Source organism: Hyla sarda, chromosome 10 (genome assembly GCF_029499605.1).
Source record: "Hyla sarda isolate aHylSar1 chromosome 10, aHylSar1.hap1, whole genome shotgun sequence".
NCBI classification, from domain to species: domain Eukaryota; kingdom Metazoa; phylum Chordata; class Amphibia; order Anura; family Hylidae; genus Hyla; species Hyla sarda.
In genome coordinates this window covers 30,513,064-30,529,814 of record NC_079198.1, presented here as the reverse complement: position 1 = coordinate 30,529,814, position 16,751 = coordinate 30,513,064, and the positions used below count along the sequence as shown (strand labels likewise).

Genomic DNA, 16,751 nt, shown 5'->3' with positions numbered 1-16,751 from the left:
AGGTAACATGCCCCCCAAAAACCATTTCAGAAAAACGTACTCTCCAAAATCCCCTTGTCGCTCCTTCCCTTCTGAGCCCTCTACTGCGCCCGCCGAACACTTTACATAGACATATGAGGTATGTCCTTACTCGAGAGAAATTGGGCTACAAATACAAGTAAAAATTTTGTCCTTTTACCCCTTGTAAAAATTCAAAAATTGGGTCTACAAGAACATGTGAGTGTAAAAAATGAAGATTGTGAATTTTCTCCTTCACTTTGCTGCTATTCGTGTGAAACACCTAAAGGGTTAAAACGCTGACTGAATGTCATTTTGAATACTTTGGGGGGTGTAGTTTTTATAATGGGGTCATTTATGGGGTATTTCTAATATGAAGACCCTTCAAATCCACTTCAAACCTGAACTGGTCCCTGAAAAATACTGAGTTTGAAAATTTTGTGAAAAATCGGAAAATTGTTGCTGAACTTTGAAGCCCTCTGGTGTCTTCCAAAAGTAAAAACACGTCAATTTATTCGTAATATCCATTTTCCTTACAAGCAGAGAGCTTCAAAGTTAGAAAAATGCAAAATGTTCAAATTTTTCATCAAATTTACGGATTTTTCACCAAGAAAGGATGCAAGTATCGACAAAAATTTACCACCATGTTAAAGTAGAATATGTCACGAAAAAACAATCTCGGAATCAGAATGATAACTAAAAGCATTCCAGAGTTATTAATGTTTAAAGTGACAGTGGTCAGATGTGCAAAAAACGCTCCGGTCCTTAAGGCCAAAATGGGCTCCGTCCTGAAGGGGTTAAGATTGTACATATTTTTTATTTCCTGAGATAGAAAGGTGTGCAATGTAAAAAAAAAAAAGCCATCTAAGCACAAGAAAAAAAAAACAACAACAAATCTATGTAATATTACTCGACTTTAATGTTTTAGTAAACTGTGAAATGTTGTTAAAGAGAAACAATTTAAAGTAATCGCAAGACAAATGATATTAATGCATGAAAATAATATTTTTATCTTTAGAGTCATAGCCATTAAAGAAGAATTGTGTTACAAGGTAATGAAAAGTGTGAACAGAGGAACTGCAGCCGGAATGGTAAACACAAGTGTTATGTCATAACCGGCAATGGTATTTGTTATGGATGACCTTTTTGTTCTGAAATGGCAGGAACTTCACTAGATAAAGAATCTGCTGCCAAAACAACACAACAGCAGGCCGGTTACACCGAAAATAGGATTTACACCTTCCAGTGATGTATTGTTCTGCAATCAATTATCGTATTTTTTGTCATATAAGACGCTCCGGCGTATAAGACGCACCTAATTTTATAGGATAAAAATCGAGAAAATAAAGATTCTGAACCAAATACAATGTAAAGTACAGGTCAGTGATCTTCAACCTGCGGACCTTCAGATGTTGCAAAACTACAACTCCCAGCATGCCCGGACAGCCAACGGCTGTCCGGGCTTTCTGGGAGTTGTAGTTTTGCAACATCTGGAGGTCCGCAGGTTGAAGACCACTGGTATAGGAGGTAATACTCACGTGTCCCCGCCGCTCCGGACCCATCACCGCTGCCCTGGATGTCGCCCTCCATCGCTGTCGCCGCATCCCCGGGGAGGCCCGGTCGCTCTGGAACGTCCTTGCTGCCCGGTATCCTCTCTCTCCGTCGCCACCATGACCTCGCTACGCACGCTCCTATTGGATGACGGGACGGCATGCGCAACAACGTGATGGCGACGAAGGAGAGCGCCGGCTATGCAGGGGATCCCGGCACGGAGCAGACACCGAGGAAGCCGGTAAGGTCCCTCCCGGTGTCCTGTAAGCTGTTCGAGACACGGTAATTTCACCGCGGCGGTCCCGAACAGCCCAACTGAACAGCCGGGTTAGTGTCACTTTCGCTTCAGACGCGGCGGTCAGCTTTGATCGCCGCGTCTGAAGAGTTAATACAGGGCATCACCGTGATCGGTGACGTCCTGTATTAGCCGCGGGTCCCGGCCGTTGATGGCCGCAGTGACCGCCGCGATAGGTGTGTATTTGCCGTATAAGACGCACCAACTTTCCCCCCCCCCCCCCCCAGTTTTGGGGAAGAAAAAGAGCGTCTTATACGGCGAAAAATACGGTAACACTAGAAACAATAGTTAGTGCATAATATTACATGAACAAGGTACTATAATAGAAAAGTTTTGCTAATTTATCCGGACAGACTGTCTTCCCCATGAGTGAACCTACTCAGGGCATCAAAATACAGTTCAATTCCTTTAATCCATCTGGAATCTAGTCAGTTATTCTAAAGTAGGTAAAAACCACTTGTAAGGATAGATAAAATGTTAAAGGGTTACTCCGGCCCTGAGACATCTTATCCCCTATCCAAAGGATAGGGGATAAGATGTCTTACTGCGGGACTCTTACTGCGGGACTCGCGCCACTGTATTCATCACCCACCTGTTTGAGCTGCACGCCGCGGTGCCAGCTCACAAACAGCCGGGTGGCGACCACGGGGCCGGAGTATTGTGACATCACGACTCCGCCCCAGTGGGACGTCACCCCCGCTATGCAAGTCTATAGGAGGGGGCGTGACGGCCGTCACGCCCACTCCCATAGACTTGCATAGCGGGGGGTGACGTCACACTGGGGCGGAGTCGTGATGTCACGATACTCCAGCCCGTGGTCGCCACCCGGCTGTTTGTGAGCTGGCACCGCGGCGTGCAGCTCAAACAGGTGGGTGACGAATACAAGATGTCTCAGGGCCGGAGTACCCCTTTAACACTAAATCTCTTAACACTAAGGTTGTTTTTAGAGGAATTTCCTAACAGGTTCTCTCTGTTCAGCCTTATCATTCTGACCTTGTGATATTCCCCATTATATAGCATTTCAGCACCGGATTATTAGACTTTCTGCATTACTGGATGACAGATATAAATATTGTCTGGTAAGATCATTACATTGAAGTGCCTAAATACAACACCTTGATGGTCTTGAGAAGAAACCATTAAAAGTTACCATTACCCATACTCTTGTTGATGTAATAAACCATTAACCCTTTAACCTTTAAGCACACAGCCAATTTTAATTTAGCGTTTTTGCTTTTTCCTCCTCAGGTTCTGAAATCCATAACTCTTTTATATTTCCATTCACAAACCCATATGAGGGCTTGTTTTTTGCATGACCAGTTGTACTGTGTAATGAAATCACTCATTTACCCTAAAATGTATGGTGAATCATAATTTAGCAAATTTGGGGGGGGGGGGGGGGTTTGTTTTCACGCTGTACACTTTACGGTAAAAATTACATGTTTTCTTTATTCTCTGGGTCAATACGATTAAAATGATACCGATGGTTACATACATTTCTTTTTTTGTAATGCTTTTAAAAAATTTCAAACATTTTATACAAAATCCGCACGTTTAACCCCCTTAAGGACGCAGCCCATTTGGGCCTTAAGGACGCAGACAATTTTATTTTTACGTTTTTGTTTTTTCCTCCTCGCCTTCAAAAAATCATAACTCTTATATTTTCATCCACAGACTAGTATGAGGGCTTGTTTTTTGCGCAACCAGTTGTACGTTGGAATGCCATCACTCACTTTAACATAAAATATATGGCGCAACCAAAAAAATACTATTTGTGTGGTGAAATGAAAAAGAAAACCGCAATTTTGCTGATTTTGGAAGGTTTCGTTTTCACGCCCTACAATTTACGGTAAGAATGACACGTGTTCTTTATTCTTTGGGTCAATACAATTAAAATGATACCCATGATAACATACTTTTCTATTACTGTTGCGCTTAAAAAAAAATCTCAAACTTTTTAACCAATTAGTACGTTTAAAATCCCCCTATTTGAAGACCTAGAACTTTTTCATTTTTCCGTATAAGCGGCGGTATGAGGGTTAATTTTTTGCGCTGTGATCTGTACTTTTTATTGATACTATATTTGGTTATAAGAAAACTTTTGATACATTTTTTATAAATTTTTTTGGAATTAAATATTATAAAAAAGCAGCTATTTTGGACTTTTTTTTACGTTCACGTCATTCACCGTACGGTATCATTAACATTTTATTTTAATAGTTCAGATATTTGCACACGTGGTGATACCATATATGTATATAAAATATTTTTTTTAACAATTTTTGGGGGTGAAATAGGGAAAATGGGACAATTTAAATTTTTATTGGGGTAGGGGGTTTTTCAATTTTTTTTACTTTTATTTTTACACTTTAATAGTCCCCATAGGGGCTATTTATAGCAAACATTCGACATAGCACTGATCAGTGTTATCGGTCATCTTCTGCTCTGGTCTGCGGGAAGGCAGATCAGAGGAGAAGATGCCGGGAAGGCAGCGGAGGCAGGTGAGGGGACCTTGCGATTCGATCATCCATTTTAATGACCGTGATGCTGCAGATGCCATGATCTGTATTGATCATGGCATCTGAGGGGTTAATGGCGGACATCCGCGGGATCTCGATCAGCAGCCAGGGACCTGCCGCGCATGATCTGGGCATCGCTCCGATGCTCTCGGTTATGCTTAGGACGTAAATGTACGTCCTGGTGCGTTGAGTACCACCTCACCAGGACGTACATTTACGTCATGCGTCGTTAAGGGGTTAAAATTGCCCTATTTTCACCACCTCTAACTTTGTTTTAATACCACTTTTGCATATATATGTGACTTTTTGATTGCTTTTTATTAATTTTCTTTTTGCAGTTTGATGTGGCAAAAAAGCTGAAATTTTGGACTTTTTCTTTATTCTTACGTTTACACCGTTCGCCGTAGGGGATCATTAACATTATATTTTTATAGTTTGGACATTTACGCATGTGACGATACCAAATATGTTTAATATTTATTATTTTTTAAGCTTTTTTTTTTTTTATTAATATGGGGAAAAGGGGTGAATTAAAACTAATGGGGGAGGGGCTTTTTCAAAAAATAAATTCACCTTTTTTAAAACTTTATTTTTACATTTATTTTAAACTTTTTTAGTCCCCATAGGGGACTATTTATAGCAATCATTTTATTGCTAATACTGTTCATTGCTATGCATAGGGCATAGCACTGATCAGTATTATCGGTCATCTTCTGCTCTGGTCTTCTGGAAGGCAGATCAGTGCAGAAGACCCCAGGAGGTGAGGGGACCTCTGTCTAGCATCTTGGCTGATCTGATAATTCTTTAAGCAGAATCCATGCTGCGGACATTGCCATCTATGAGCGTGGTAATGTCCGGGCGGTCCTAGTGATGACTGTTTCAGATGGATGGAGCTTCTTAAGCTTGAGCCTAGCCTAATAGCAATCAAAAGACTGCTATAAATAGTCCAAAATGAAAAAAAAAATGTAAAACACTAGTGAAAAAACTTTTAATAAATATGAATATTTTCCATAATCATGAGATTTACTAAGGCATATGGCAAACATGAGAAGCGTGGTGTGAAAGGAGCCCTACTGAATTTGGTGTATTTTGGTCTGGCCTAAAGTCAGGAAATGAAATCTTCTTTTGCTATGAGCAAGTGTGCAGATATGGACTAAAAATGTCACTATTTTCTGGCTTTAGAATTAATATTTTGGAAAGCCGAACACTGTACCCACTTCCAATAAACACCACCCACTTTTCTTTGCCATTTTTTTTAAACTAGCATATTCCAAGAAAAGTAGAAAATCTTTAGAAAGATGATTTGTGACTTTGGCATGAAAAAAAAAAAAAACAACTCTGGGTCTTCCATTTCTGAACTGAGGAGGGGAAGGGGAGTGTGTGTGTGTGAGGGGGGGGGGGGGGGGGGCGGGACACCTTTTTAATAAATGTTGAAAAATCCCATAAGTTATTTGATTATTTATACATAGTACTTGATACTGACACAAGATATAATGTTTTCCTATATTGTAGCTAGGGAAATATATAAGTGGTACATTGTGTCCCAATATCACTATTCAACCAACACCTTAGTAGTCTGGGAAAGCTGTGTGACATCCAGCTTTCCTAAAAACAGATATAACTTAAAAAAAAAAAAAAAGGCTATACAATATTTAATATTGTGACACTCAAGGTATTTCTGTTTGTAAAGTTGTTTTTTTATTTATTTATTTATTTATTTTTTTATTTAAGGGCGATACTGAAAATACAGAACAATTAAAGAGTAAATATTTAGTAGATTTTACTAGGTTCAATGACAAATTATCCTTTAGGTCTGAAACTTTGTTCACCTACGGTTGAAACTCAGGTAGTATATGAGCAACCATAATTGTGAAACGTCAGAGGTGATGATACTAAAATTATAATTATATATGTGCTCCCGCCCATAGATGTTATCATCGTGCTGTGACCTTCCCAATCCCGGTAGCTAATGCTCACTGGTGCTTCAAGTCTGACCGGCTCAGCCTGATCCTACAACCACAAAGACTCGAGCAGTGCAAACCCCAGAGGAAATCCACAGCTATTTCCCTTAATTCAGTGTGTTAGGTGACATGACCATATTTACCCACACTCAGGTCCTGAGGATTGTGGTTCAGCTTTCTGTTGGTCAATATAAATGTGGTGATTATGTAGATGACGCCAGTATTAAGCGGGCAGAATGTGATAACACAAGGACACAGCTGGTAAGGGCAGCTGGAGCAGGCAGATGTGTCGCCAACACCAACTGTCAGGAAGACATCTGCCCGTCCAGAGACCCTCAGCATTGAACTTGAACTTTCCTTTTTACTGAAGAAAAGCGAGGTGATTGTGTCACATAGAGAATTAAAAGTATACTAAAAAATAGCAATAGCTTTTTATTTCTCTCTCAAGGACCTGGTCCTTAGCTTGGGAAAGTTCTAGATTTTTTTTTAGAAGAGTATACAAATGTCCCTGGAAAGTATTCATTATAATTACCGTATTTTTCGCCATATAAGACGCTCCGGCATATAAGACGCACCCAATTTTAAAGGAGGAAAATCTAGAAAAAAAAGATTCTGAACCAAATACTGTAGTAAAATATTTTATATCAGTATAGTTCCCCCACAATAGTTGGCAGTATAGTTCCCCCACAATGGTAGGCAGCTCCTCCCCCCCTCCCCCCACAATAGTTGGCAGTATAGTTCCCCCACAACAGTAGGCAGCTCCTTCCCCCTCCCCCCCACAATGATTGGCAGTATAGTTCCCCCACAATAGTTGGCAGTATAGTTCCCCCACAATGGTAGGCAGCTCCCCCCCCTCCAAAATGGTAGGCAGCTCCCCACCCTCCACAATGGTAGGCAGCTCCCCACCCTCCACAATGGTAGGCAGCTCCCCACCCTCCACAATGGTTGGCAGTATAGTTCCCCCACAATGGTTGGCAGTATAGTTCCCCCACAATGGTTGGCAGTATAGTTCCCCCACAATGGTTGGCAGTATAGTTCCCCCACAATGGTTGGCAGTATAGTTCCCCCACAATGGTTGGCAGTATAGTTCCCCCACAATGGTTGGCAGTATAGTTCCCCCACAATGGTTGGCAGTATAGTTCCCCCACAATGGCTGGCAGTATAGTTCCCCCACAATGGCTGGCAGTATAGTTCCCCCACAATGGCTGGCAGTATAGTTCCCCCGCAATAGTAGGCAGCTCCCCCCCACAGACATACAGCTTCCAGCCATATACAGTGTATGGCTGGAGGCTGTATCTCTGTGTGCTGCCCCCACAGTGATCCGGTCACTGCTCCTCTGGCCCAGTGTCACATCTACTGCTATGGCCTATGGACCATAGCAGTAGGTGCCGGGACCGGAGGAGCGGTGACCGGAACGCTGAAGATTACACACCGCCGGTCACTCACCAGGCCCCGGTCGGCGTGCGTCTTCCTCCGGTCCTCCGGCGCCTCTAGGGTTGTACGCACGGGACGTCACTGAGGTCCCGTGCGTACAACCATAGAGAGGCAGAGGATCGCAGGAAGACCGCAGGAGGACGGGAGGAGGACGCGCATCGGCCGGGGAATGGTGAGTGACCCGTGGACATCCTTATGTCCCGAAAAGATTTTTCGGGACATAGGGATGTCCGGCATAGGAAAACCTATGATTTTATCTGCCCGGGCCGGCTCCTGTGTGCGGCTGCAGGCGGGGGCCGGCCAGAGCAGGTAAAAACTAATACTGTATATTAAAAACCAGGGGGCCTCCAGCTGTTGTGAAACTACAACTACCAGCATGCCCAGACAGCCTTTGCCGGTCCGGGCATGCTGGTAGTTGTAGTTTCAGAACAGCTGGAGGCCCCCTGGTTTTTAGTATACAGTTATTAGTAATTCACTTGCCCGACACCTGGAACTGTATGTTCCAGGCGTAGGGCAATAAACATAGCCGGTGTGAGGGAAAAATTCACCGGCGGTCATGAGGCTGCTGCGGGTGGGGAGCGGGTAGTCAGCGCTGTACCGCACCGCCGCAGCCTCTGTTCTTACCGCTGACTTCCCGCTCTCGCCCGCAGCAGCCTCGGGCGTATATTCGCCGTATAAGACGCACCAACTTTTCCCCCCACGTTTTGGGGAAGAAAAAGTGCGTCTTATACGGTGAAAAATACGGTAAACAAGATCTCCCTCAAGCTGGCTGTAGATAGGACAAGATACCCTGATCTGAGCAGCATTTAATATCACTACTATTGGACGTGATTGATTACTAGTCAACACAAGAACATATCGGTGGGGTAAAACAAATTCACCATATTTCTATACCACGTGTAAGGACATATACAGTATATCTCTCTTATAGGCAACATAGCTGTAACACTTAAAATGTACCTGTCATCAACAAAAACTTTTTATATAATGTAGATAATACCATATATGTATATTTGTAATATACATTGGTTAAAAAAATGTGTATATTTTTTTTTCCGGCAGTTATTGCCAGTGTGTCTCTATGAGGAGGCCAAATACAGGAAGTGAGGGTTGATAAGCAGGGCTCTGTACACTGAGGACAAGCAGGGCTCTGTACACTGAGAACAAGCAGGGCTCTGTACACTGAGGACAAGCAGGGATCTGTACACTGAGGACAAGCAGGGATCTGTACACTGAGGACAAGCAGGGATCTGTACACTGAGGACAAGCAGGGATCTGTACACTGAGGACAAGCAAGGCTCTGTACACTGAGGACAAGCAGGGATCTGTACACTGAGGACAAGCAGAGGTCTGTACACTGAGGACAAGCAGGGATCTGTACACTGAGGACAAGCAGGGCTCTGTGCACTGAGGACAAGATGGGCTCTGTGCATTGAGGAGAAGCAGGGCTCTGTACACTGAGGACAAGCAGGGCTCTGTACACTGAGGACAAGCAGGGCTCTGTGCACTGAGGACAAGCAGGGCTCTGTACACTGAGGACAAGCAGGGCTCTGTACACTGAGGACAAGCAGGACTCTAGGCACTGAGGACAAGCAGGGCTCTAGGCACTGAGGACAAGCAGGGCTCTGTACACTGAGGACAAGCAGGGCTCTGTACACTGAGGACAAGCAGGGCTCTGTACACTGAGGACAAGCAGGGCTCTGTGCACTGAGGACAAGCAGGGCTCTGTAAACTGAGGACAAGCAGGGCTCTGTGCAGTGAGGACAAGCAGGGCTCTGTACATTGAGGACAAGCAGGGCTCTGTACACTGAGGAGAAGCAGGGCTCTGTACACTGAGGAGAAGCAGGGCTCTGTACACTGAGGACAAGCAGGGCTCTGTACACTGAGGACAAGCAGGGCTCTGTACACTGAGGACAAGCAGGGCTCTGTACACTGAGGACAAGCAGGGCTCTGTACACTGAGGACAAGCAGGGCTCTGTACACTGAGGACAAGGTCAGAACCCTGCTTTTCCTGCCCTCCCTTCCTGTATTTGGACTCCTCATAGAGATACACATGCAATAGCTGCAGGGACAGCATTTTTCACCCAAAAATATAAAAAAAATGTAATCAATGTATATAACAAATATACATATAATGGTATTATCTACATCATATCAAATGTTTTTGTTGACAACTGGTACACTTTAAAACTTAATTTCCCACAATACACCGTGTTTCACTGTGACACATCGCTTCCTCAGGCATCAGGATGTCTGAGGAAGCGGTGTGTCACTGCAAAACATGATGCATTATGGGAAATTAAGTTTTACTACTGAACCTTTGCTTGGAAGTCTGGCCAGCGCAGAGTGGAATCCCATTGTCTCTGTGGAGGAGTGTCCAAATTGGCTTGTCTCTTTGTGGATGGGAAGGCTGCAGGGAAACCTTTGGTTCAGCTTTATACAATCACTGACGTTGTGCTTGGACTTCACAACCATCCTTGGTTAGCACATCATTCACATTTTACGTTTCCTGTTGCTTGACAACACTACACCACGGAGTGCCTTTAGCTTACTTTCTAGTCTAACTAATAAAGTCATACAGTTACCAAATAATACACCACTACTTGGCTTTACTGCCCCAAAGTCGTATGGTTCTAATGTTTTTAAATGCTGTTTATAAGCCTCACTATTACATTTAGTTAAGTTTACAGCAGCCCATATATGAAATAAAGCCTACTGTACTGTTTATTAGTTTATTTTATACAATGTATGTTTACATACCCCTGATATCTAATGCCCAATTATTATTTTGCATGTACTTTAGATCAATCCGTGCTGATGACTCACAATACAGGGGCCGGAGTATCGTGACGTCACGGCCTCACCCCCTCATGACATTACACCCCACCCCCTCAATGCAATCCTACGTGAGGGGGCGTAATGGCCACCACGCCTCCTCCCATAGACTTGCATTGGGGGGGTGGGGCATGATGTCACAGGGGGGCGCGTGACGTCACTAATACTCCGGCTCCTGTATCGGGAGTCATCTTCGTGCACCGTATGTCTAGGGTGCCGCAGCCGAGATTGCGGGGGTCCCCAGCGGCAGGACCCCCGCGATCAGACATCTTATCCCCTATCCTTTGGATAGGGGATAGGATGTCTAGGGGCGTAATACCCCTTTAATGTATTGACAGGAGCCATTGTCACAACAATAATCGGTGGTATTCACTTTGTCAGTCAGTGGTTTTATTGTTGTTGTATATACTGTATCTTTAAGGTGCCATTGTGAAATCACTCGGGAAGAATAGTAGTCAGCACTTATACACCTATATTTCACTCATTGGACTCCTCAGATATTATTTAGTTAACAAGAGGGGTATCCATTTTAGTGATGTTTTAATGTGTTCTTATCCTTGCAAAATAGAGCATTGTTTTTTCTCTAATAAAAGCCTCTGTAACCCACATTGCTATAGCAATATTTTGAATGAGAGAATTCTTTATGTCAGTCAGATAAGGCCACATGCACACAATATAGTAGGAGACAGTAATGTGGCACATGAAGTCCTGTAGCTCTGTGCTACAAAGCTATAGGCAAACTGTGTGCTGTGTGTGATGCTTCATGTACCATGGAAGGCTTATGGAGTAACATTAGGGCCCTATCCCAGCTCCGTAAAGGGGTTATCCACCATAAGGTGATTTTAGTACGTACCTGGGAGACAGTAATGGACATGCTTAGGAAGGATCTGCGCTGGTCTTGGGGCTAAATGGCTATGTTGTGAGATTACCATAACACTGTGGCTAGCTTTTTGTGAACTGGTATTTCCTGTTTGACTTTTTTTTTTTTTTTACTACAAATCCCACAATTCTATTTTCCTCCTTCCCAAACATCAGCCACGCCACCCATTGAAACATAAATGAGTTGCAGACCTGTGGTTTTCAATCTGGGTTCCTACAGCTGTTGCATTAGTTGCAGATTGATCTCTTTCCCACCAAGCGATCCCTCCACCCATTGAAGCAGACAGGCTCCCTGTCATCAGCTGACTAGTGAGTCAGGTCTCGGCGGAATTGCAAGCTGGGAAAAATCTGAGACAACAGTCATTTTGTATGCTGGTAAAAATAGTCACACACAGGTACAGACACTATATTATGAACTACACTAACTTTACAGCCCCTGTAGCATAGTCAAATAAAAATAAATCCCGCAATACCCCTTTAACACCCAGATATTGCACAGAGCTAAGACTCAGGACTATCAGGATGATTCGGAGCATAGACGTTTGTCTACACTGTGCCTAACCTTTGCATATATGATGAGACATTGCTTTGAATTAAGAACACTTATTTCCAATGCTGTGTAAGCTGAGTATTTACTTGTCTCGGAAACTAACCCCATCCCTCCAAATACACAGATCTGGATTGTCTTCTCAACACCTTCTATGCCAGATGAGACTGATAAGGGACTTTATCAGCTATTTTGCTAATCCAAGTTTACTTAAAGTGCTAGCCATATACTTTAAATAGCTGATCAGCCGACAGCTATCTATCCCGACTCCTTCATATACATGTTTACTCAGCTTGCCCGAGAAAACATATGGTCTAAGCTGCTGTGGGACTTCTCTGGTGGTGGTGGTGTTGGTGGTTTATCTGCCCTGAGGAAAAAAAGATCAGGCATATTGAAATCCAGCAGTCCGAATCCACTGCACTTGACATCTTGATTGTTATTCTGCTGCCAAACACTTGATCTTTCAGCTTATACTGCCCATACATATTAGAGAAAAACTGTCTGACATGGCCAATGTTGGATGTTTTGGCTTATCATTATTTGAATAGTGATGTCTGTATTTTTTTACTTTTTATCAGCTGAAGTCTTGTGTAGGATGTGATCGGACAACCGTTCACCACTTCAGCCATATGCACTTTATTTTTTCCTCACTTTGTAGTAAAACAATTAATTGATCTTCCAGTTCAGTCTGGCGTGTTAACAATAGGATCATTCTTAAAAATGATTTCAGGGATGTACAAAGACATTTTGGAGGGCAGGGTCTCAAATAAAAAAGGCCACTTTACTGTGTGTAGTTTGCCTGTACTCTGTCATCACTCTGTGTATTATTCCTATAATATTACATCACTGTGTTTATTATCCCTTTACTGTGACATCACTTTGTGTATTACTCCTCTACTGTGACATCACTGTGTATTATCCCTGTATTGTGACATCACTATGTGTATTATCCCTGTACTGTGACATCACTTTGTGTATTATTCCTGTACTGTGACATCACTGTGCGTATTATACCTGTATTGTGACATCACTGTGTATCCCTGTACTGTGACATCACTTTGTGTATTATTCCTGTACTGTGACATCACTATGTGCATTATCCCTGTACTGTGACATCACTGTGTTTATTATCTCTGTACTGTGACATCACTGTGTATATTATCCCTGTACTGTGACATCACTGTTTGTATTATCCATTTACTATGACATCACTGTGTGCATTTTCCCTGTACTGTACAGGGATAATGTGCACAATGACAATACCTTACAAGGTTAATATGCATATTGACATCACAGTTTAGGGTTAATAGGCACAGGGTTAATATGCAGGGATATCACAGTATAGTTATAATACACAGTGATGTCACAGTACAGTTATAATACACAGTGATGTCACAGTACACGGATATTATACACAGTGATGTCACAGTACAGGGATAAAATACACAGTGATGTCACAGTACATGGATACTACACACAGTGATGTCACAGTACAGGGATAATTCCCACAGTGATGTCACAGTACAGTTATAATACACAGTGATGTCACAGTACAGGAATAATACACACAGTGAAGTCACAGTACAGAGATAATACACACAGTGATGTCACAGTACAGGGGTAATACACACTGTGATGTCACAGTACAGGGGTAATACACACAGTGATGTCACAGTACAGGGATAATACACATAATGATGTCACAGTACAGGGATAATACACACTGATGTCACAGTACAGGGATAATACACACAGTGATGTCACAGTACAGGGATAATACACACAGTGAAGTCACAGTACAGGGATAATACACACAGTGATGTCACAGTACAGGGATAATATACACTGTGATGTCACAGTACAGGGATAATACAAACTGTGATGTCACAGTACAGGGATAATACACACTGTGATGTCACAATACAGGGATAATGCACTGAAAATCACAAAAAAAATACAATAATATGCCATAGGGCATTGAAGACCAGGTACAGAAAAATACACAAAGTGATGTCACAGTACAGGGATAATGTGCACAGTGATGTAATATTATAGGGATAATACACAGTGATGTTACAGCACAGGCAAACTACAGGGATTCAAGCCTCCTTCTATGTGTGTACGTCCCTAAATGATCTGATGTATTAGTGATCGCTGAAATCATGGTAATGTCAGGTTACATTCACATTACGTAAATTCCACCTGGAATGCCCACAAGTAAACTCAGCGTCTTCTGGAACCAAAGCTTAATGTCTATGCTGACATTCAGCGCCATTCCATTCACTACAATGCAGTCCCAGGACTTGTCTGGTAGAGTCTGCCAAAATTCTAGATATGTAAGCTGTGCAGCAGATCCCATTGAAATCACGAGGACACAAGGTTTTGTTAGTTTATAGGAGTCTGTGGGTGGCTGTGGTGACTGCAGTAGCGCTTGTACTACTACTCCCATCATGGAACATAGTCTGCTTCATGATGGAAGTAGTAGTACAGGGGCTGAGGGACCGATTGCATTGGGTCTCACGATTTTGCAAATCATAATGAGAATGTAGCCTCATCGTCTGCACATTCTTCTTGGTAAACGGAGGATGTGCGATGGGCGATGAGGAAATTAAAGGGCTACTTGACTGATCAAGTGATGAACTGATTGATGTGAATCTGGTTGCTATCTGTCTCACACACATGTTTTATCTCAGACAGATAAATCTAGGCCTATGTGTTTTCAAAACCATCAGGCCACGTGAAGTCATCAAGCTGTAGTGTCCAAAGTCTCTATACATTTTCCATGGACATTTCTATCAAAACTGGTAGATGTCAATTTACACCAAATATACTGCACAATATTGTGATGGGATGTGAACATAAAGGGGTACTTCTATTTAAAAATCTTAATCTTTCCAGTACTTATCATCTGCTATATAATAAAGAGGAAGTTCTTTTCTTTTTGAATTTCTTTCCTATCTGACCACAGTGCTTTCTATGCTGACACCTCTGTTCATGTCAGGAACTGTTCAGAGCAGGAGCAATTCCCTCTAGTAAACCTCTCCTGCTCTGGACAGTTCCTGACATGGACAGAGGTGTCAGCAGAGAGCAATGTGGTCAGATAGAAAATAAATTCAAAAAGAAAAGAACTTCCTCTGTATTATACAGCAGCTGATAAGTACTGCGGATTTTAAATAGAAGTAATTTACAAATCTGTTAAACTTTCTGGCACCCGATGATTTAAAAAAATGTTTTTCACCAGAGTACCCCTTTAAAGGCATTGTTTTCTTTATACAACCTCTTGTTCAGTGCCCTTATCAGAAATTTTAAGATAATACAATATGTTCCCCAATATGTACCCCGTAATAATATAAAAATCTATTGCATTAAAAACAGTATGCGATTCACTGATATTTTCTGTGAAGTGCTTGTCATACAGTGGGGAAAAAAAGTATTTAGTCAACCACCAAATTGTGCAAGTTCTCCCACTTAAAAAGATGAGAGAGGCCTTTAATTTTCATCATAGGTATACCTTTACTATGAGAAAAAGAATGGGGGAAAGAATACAGGAAATCACATTGTAGGATTTCTAATGAATTAATTCTCCCATAGGGACCTACAACACTGCACACACTGATTGGCAGCACTGTTCACTGCAAAGCCATAGCTTTGCAGTGATCAGCGTTATCGGCGGTCGATTGCTCAAGCCTGCATCTCAGGCTTGGAGCAATCAATTGCCAAAGGGACACACCGGAGGCAGGTAAGAGGACCTCCGCTCGTGTCCCAGCTGATCGGGACACCGCATTTTCACTGAGGTGGTCCCGATCAGCCCCACTGAGCAGCCGGGCAGCTTTCACTTTCGTTTTAGATGCGGCGTTCAACTTTGAACGCAGCGTCTAAAGGGTTAACGTGTGACCCTGCGTTATATCGTGGGAGCCGGCCAAGGACGTAAATATACGCCCTTGGTCGTTAAGGGGTTAAGGTGCTGCTCCCCAGTTACAGACATTACTCGGCATCAGACCACAAGTAAGTATCGAGGATATGCATTAGCTAAAACGTAACTTTTCTTAGGATAAAATATATGTACCCAAACATTTTTGGGAAATCAAATTAAAGGAAAGGTGCGCAAAAAACACCATGTGCCACCTACACCACCAAGTATTGATGTGATGCAAAGACCTCTAAAAGGGAACAACATATAGTTCATTGTAACCGGTGGGAGTAAAAACTTTCCCTGTAAGGCCCTACTCTCGCATTAATTCCCTTCTTGGCAAGTGTTACTCGCCCTAAAAAGGGAAGCCCCACGCAGGAACCTTTCCCTATTTCCCCCTACAAACACTGCCATTTCCCAGGGTTTTTAGGTGGCAATAGAGAGAGTTTCCTGTGCGGGACCGCCCTTATAAGGGTGAGTAACACCTTGCAGGGGAAGTTTTTACCCCCACCGGTTACAATGGACCATACTGTCACGATTCGGCTGGCTGGAGGTGGATCCTCTGTGCCAGAGAGGGATTGGCGTGGACCGCGTTGGTGGACCGGTTCTAAGTTGCCACTGGTATTCACCAGAGCCCGCCGCAAAGCGGGATGGTCTTGCAACGGCGGTAGCAACCAGGTCGTATCCACCAGCAACGGCTCAACCTCTCTGACTGCTGAAGATAAGCGCGGTACAAGGGAGTAGACAAAAGCAAGGTCGGACGTAGCAGAAGGTCAGGGCAGGCAGCAAGGATCGTAGTCAGGGGCAACGGCAGGAGGTCTGG

General features: G+C 43.0%; 1 protein-coding gene across 4 annotated transcripts in view; it reads right to left on the bottom strand.

Moving 5' to 3' along the window:
• The window catches only part of TEAD2 (TEA domain transcription factor 2), a 145,416-nt gene that overhangs the window by 105,656 nt on the left and 23,009 nt on the right, over positions 1-16,751 (bottom strand). Inside the window, exon 1 of one of the 4 annotated variants that reach the window (XM_056542031.1) lies at positions 6,471-6,563. The exons of 2 other annotated variants lie outside the window; for them this stretch is intronic. The gene's annotated coding sequence lies outside the window, so the exon portion shown is untranslated. Of the gene's footprint in view, positions 1-6,466; positions 6,564-16,751 lie in introns of those variants that run through there. One more of the 4 variants, XM_056542029.1, reaches the window with a different exon arrangement.